The sequence below is a fragment of the Cervus canadensis genome, chromosome 21, assembly GCF_019320065.1.
Source record: "Cervus canadensis isolate Bull #8, Minnesota chromosome 21, ASM1932006v1, whole genome shotgun sequence".
NCBI classification, from domain to species: Eukaryota; Metazoa; Chordata; class Mammalia; order Artiodactyla; family Cervidae; genus Cervus; species Cervus canadensis.
Window position 1 is genome coordinate 46,780,397 of NC_057406.1, and position 5,881 is coordinate 46,786,277.

Genomic DNA, 5,881 nt, shown 5'->3' on the forward strand with positions numbered 1-5,881 from the left:
TGATACACACCGTCAAAGGCTTTGGCATAGTCAATAAAGCAGAAATACATGTTTTTCTGGAACTCTCTTGCTTTTTCGATGATCCATCGGATGTTGGTTCCTCTGCCTTTTCTAAAACCAGCTTGAACATCTGGAAGTTCACGGTTCACCTATTGCTGAAGCCTGGCTTGGAGAATTTTAAGCATTACTTTACTAGCACGTGAGATGAGTGCAATTGTGCAGTAGTTTGAGCATTCCTTGGCATTGCCTTTCTTTGGGACTGAAATGAAAACTGACCTTTTCCAGTCCTGCAGCCACTACTAAGTTTTCCAAATTTGCTGGCTTTAAGTATTGGAGTTAATGAATTGGAGGTCATCAAGAATATGACAAATGAGCTGAGTAAAAGAGGCTACTTATTGACCATTGGGATACTTGAAATTGAGATTTATAACGTAAACAGTTATTGCTGACAGGGTTCAGAGTCGTACCACTGGAGTGGAGGAACAAGTCGTTGGTGATGAAGAGGTCAAAGACCTAAGAGGGTCAGTGTTGGTTTTACATGGGTCATGTTGAATTCACACAGCTGCTGCTGCTGCTAAGTCGCTTCAGTCGTGTCCCACTCTGTGCGACCCCACAGATGGGAGCCCACCAGGCTCCTCTGTCCCTGGGATTCTCCAGGCAAGAATACTGGAGTGGGTTGCCATTTCCTTCTCCAATGCATGCATACATGCTAGGTTGCTTCAGTCCTGTCCAACTCTGTGCGACCATATGGACAACAGCCCACCAGGCTCTTCCGTCCACTGGATTCTCTAGGCAAGAATACTGAAGTGGCTTGCTGTTTCCTTCTCTGAATTCACACAGAATGCAGACAAAACCTAGAGCAAGGAGCAATGGTCTAATTTCTGAGGGAGAGTGGCCAAGGGGTTGATAAATTATAGTTGTAAAGATGATAAAGGGGTATTTGGCCAGATGATATGAACTTCAAATGTTTTTGAAAGAGGAAAGAGGAGAAATAGTTTGTAACAAGTAATTAGGAACAAAGCGGCCCAACTCTGTAGCCCAACCTCTTGGCCTTAAGGTACACAGAGTATGAGAAAAATAAATAAATAACCTCCTATTGATAGTACTTTACTTCAGAGCTCTACAGCAGAGTTAAAAGCAAAATTACCTTAGTCACTAAGAACAGTAGTGCTGGGGATATACCTGGATACATCGAGGCTAATTCCAAGTCTGAATTTGACAACTCATGGCTTCGGGGATGATGCAGAAAGGCAATCTCACTGTCTTGACATCTTATGACATCAACCACATCACCTGAGAAATGTAGAATATGCAAGTAACCTCCTGTTGATAGTACCCAGGGATAAGAAAAGGAGAGATAATTAATGAAAGGGAATGAAAATTATGTTTCGCTCAGAGAACATTGATTTCAGGCACCTAGAATGCTGTTCTTTCTGAATTATCTAATATTGGCCTATAGGGTATAGATGGAGAAGGAAATGGCAACCCACTGCAGTATGCTTGCCTGGAGAATTTCATGGCCAGAGGAGCCTGGTGGTCCACAGTCCATGGGGTTGCAAGGAGTCAGACACAACTGAATGACTAACACAACATAGGGTAAAGTACTGTGTCTATTTAAAAGAACTCTCAGGTTCAATGCCTGAGACAGGGTGCTCAGGGCTGGTACACTGGGATGACCCTGGGGGATGGGATGGGGAGGGACGTGGGAGGGGGGGGGTTCTGGATGGGGAACACATGTGCATCTGTGGCTGATTCATGTCAATGTTTGGCAAAAAACTACTACAATATTGTAATTAGCCTCCAATTAAAATAAATAAAATTTTTAAAAAAAGAACTTTCAGTAGACATACAGATAGCCAACATAGACATGAAAAAGTGTTCGGTATCACTAATCACTGTGGCTTCTCAGGTAGCACGGTGGTAAAGCATCCTCCTGCCAATACAGGAGCCGAAAGAGATGCAGGTTCAGTCCCTGAGTCGGGAAGACACCCTGGACTAGGAAACGGCAACCCACTCCAGTATTCTTACATGGAAAATTCCATGGACAGAGGAGCCTGGTGGGCTACAGTCCATGGGGTCACAAAAGAGTCGGTTGCAACTTACCACATACACATCACTAATCATTAGAGAAATACAAATCAAAACCACAGTGAGATAACACCTCAGTTCAGTTCAGTTAAGCCCTCAGTCATGTCCGACTCTTTGTGACCCCATGAACCGCAACACGCCAGGCCTCCCTGTCCACCACCAACTCCCAGAGTCCACCCAAACCCATGCCCATCGAGTCAGTGATGCCATCCAGCCATCTCATCCTCTGTCGTTCCCTTCTCCTCCTGCCCTCAATCTTTCCCAGCATCAGGGTCTTTTCCAATGAGTCAGCTCTTCACATCAGGTGGTCAAAGTATTGGAGTTTCAGCTTCAGCATCAGTCTTTCCAATGAACACCCAGGACCGATCTCCTTTAGGATGGACTGGTTGGATCTCCTTGCAGTCCAAGGGACTCTCAAGAGTCTTCTCCAACACCACTGTTCAAAAGCATCAATTCTTCGGCGCTCAGCTTTCTTTATAGTCCAACTCTCACATCCATGCATGACCACTGGAAAAACCATAGCCTTGACTAGACAGACCTTTGTTGGCAAAGTAATGTCTCTGCTTTTTAATATGCTGTCTAGGTTGGTCATAACTTTCCTTCCAAGAAGTAAGCATCTTTTAATTTCATGGCTGCAATCACCATCTGCAGTAATTTTGGAGCCCAGAAAAATTAAGTTTGCCACTGTTGCCACAACTGCCGTGAAGTGATGGGACCAGATGCCATGGTCTTAAGTTTTCTGAATGCTGAGCTTTAAGCCAACTTCTTCACTCTCCTGTTTCACTTTCATCAAGGGGCTTTTTAGTTCCTCTTCACTTTCTACTATAAGGATGGTATCATCTGCATATCTGAGGTTATTGATATTTCTCCCAGCAATCTTGATTCCAACTTGTGATAACACCTCACACCTGTCAAAATTGCTATTATCAAAAAGAAAAGTACTGGTAAGGAGGTGATTAAAGGGAATCCTCGTGCACTACTGATAGGAATGTAAATAGATGCAGCCACCATGGAAACAGTACGCAGGTTCCACAAAAAATTAAAATTAGAACTACCATATGATCTACCAATTCCACTACCTGAAAATAATGGGAAAAAAAATTTTTTTTAATGCACCCCATGTTTATTGCAGCAACATTCACAACATTGAAGATATGTAAGCAAACCAAGTATCCATTCAGAGATGAATGGATAAAGAAAATGTGATGTAAATTGATAAATAGACATTCACACACAAATACACACACACACACACACACACACACACACACTCTCTCTCTCTCACAGGAATACCACTTAGCCATAAAAAAGAATGAAATCTTGCCATTTAGAGCAACAAGGACAGACCTGGGAGGTATTATGCTAGGTGAAATGTTACAGAAAAACAACAAATACCATATAATTTCACTTTTATGTGGAATCTGAAAAACAAAACAAAGGGATAAACAAAACAGAAACAGACTCTCAGATAAAGAGAACTGGTGGTTGCCAGAGGGGAAGGCAATTAAGAGGTACAAACTTCCAACTATAAGATAAATCATGGGGATGTAATGTACACATAAGTTAATAGTAAAAACTATTTTACCAACTTTGTACAGTGATCATTTCATAATGTATAAAAAGACAGGATCACTATGTTGTACACTTGAAATCAATATTGTATAATAATCAAAAAATTAAAATAAGACAACTTTCAGACTCAACAGGTAATTTTTTTTCTTTTCTGGCTTGTGGTAAAAGGTAGGATTAAACTGCCTGGAAATTTTCTAGTACAAAGGCCCTACGGAGAAAAAGCAGAGTAGCATCCTGATAGCTCTCCCACATGGCTCTGTGATTCCATCATTGTATTTGCATCCAATTTAGGTAGATTTTTATTTTCATGTGTCAGTGATGCCGCCTCCTCCGAGAAACCACGTCAGGATCACTAGCTGCTCAGGTATTCTCAGACCAAAGGGCAGCTGTCAGAGCCTGGAGATCTTTCTATAATCTACCCTCCTCAGATCAAATCTAGCCCTGGTAACTCCGACCCTTTCAGAGCAGCAAAACCTACCTTTTAAAAACTGTTTAAGTACAGTCAGGCCAAGAGCCAAACCCTTCAACTAGTAAGGTAACGACTTAACAGGATAATTTGCTAATTTAAGTAGGGTAGAATAAACCCATTAATTGTGGCCTTGCAGAGATTATGCTCAGGACTTTTGCTCTGCCCATTTTAACTTAAGACTCTACGGAAAGAAATAACTGAACTGTGGGAGGGCACACCGCAGACTGTGGTCATCCCACACTCACTGACGATGTTTGTGGGGTTACCAGTCACTGCAAAATCATGGTCGTTTGCCTGTCAGCTCAGTTAACCCTCTGAAGGTAAAACACTCGCTTCTGTATTCAGCGAAGCTGGCGGTAGGGGTTGAGGTAACTTTTACACTGCAGCCTAAAAATCTTCGAAACAACTTGCTAATTAAAACACAATTTTGAATTTGCATTCCTTATCTTAATAATGCTCAAATATATGTAAATTTTAAAAATTTTTAGAAAATTAGTAAAATTGTCTCTAGGTTAGAAATAATTTCAACAATATAAAATGGCTTGATTCATAGGAAACATTTTTGGTGAAGGTTCTTTAAATTTACAGAAAAAAAAATTTACAGGAACTTAACCATGCAGAAATCAGATAAACTTTCTTTTTAGAGGAGCTTATAAAGCAAAGTCTGGAGTTCAGAATTTGGGAAATGATTAAGACAACCTAATTCTAAGGTCACCTTTCTTTTCTTGAAACATATAAATTGGTAAGATATACATGTATTCGTTATCAATGGCATTTGTTTTCAAGAAGACATTTTTATCTTAAAAAATTTCTGAGACTCCACCAGGTTTTAACTTGGATCCCTAATATGGCTCTGATTAGTGTTTCCGGTCTAATTATAAAATCACTAGGCTTCCCCTAAGATTAAAATCTAGAATGCACCTATCTCAGTAATCTTAAACTGCCTATTAAGGCATTTCTAAATCATTTCATTTCGCTGCATTATTAAGCATTTAGGTTTAAGTTATGGTTTAAGATACTCACGGGTGGAGGGATCCAACCCAGAGACGGCTCTCAACAAAAATGCAGCGGAGCCCAAACAGCTAAATGAAACTCTTTAGGAATGCCCCAACCTTCTTTAGGATAAGAGGGAAGTGCACTATTTGGCAATACAATTTCGTCACAATTCAACGGCAGGTTAAAGTGCCTGTAGTCGAGGTCTGGCTTTTCCTAAATTTCAGGAACAAAAGAAGCGTTCGCAAGCAGACAGGGATTGAACGGCCCGCTCTCCCTCCTAGTAAATCAAATCGAGGAAGATGAGCGTCCACGAGCACGCCTCGCTTCTTATCTTTCTCTTCAAGGGGGCTAGCGTTTGGGGAGGAAAGGCCGCGGCTATTCTTCGTTGACCCAGGGTCCCGGGATTGAGACAGGCCCTGCCCCCAGGTCCTCGCAGCTGCCCTGAAATTCGGCCCGTTAGCGGCAACCGACACCGGAGAGAAAAACAGCTTCTCCAGCAGGGGGAGGGAGAGGAAACGGCGCACAAAAAGCAGTGCGACTTGTCCCTTACCGCCGTCTAAGAAGGGTGGGGAAAAAAGGAAACAGAAGCGGGCCACACTCACGGGCTCCCGCCCGAGCGGCTTTTAAACTGCGTTTCCACCACCTCTCGCAGGGCGCCGCGGCTAATGGAACCCGCGCGAGGCGTCCCGCCAATCACCGCCGCGCTTCCTCCGGCCGCGGGCCAATGGCAGCGCGCCTTCTTGGGGCGTGGGCGAA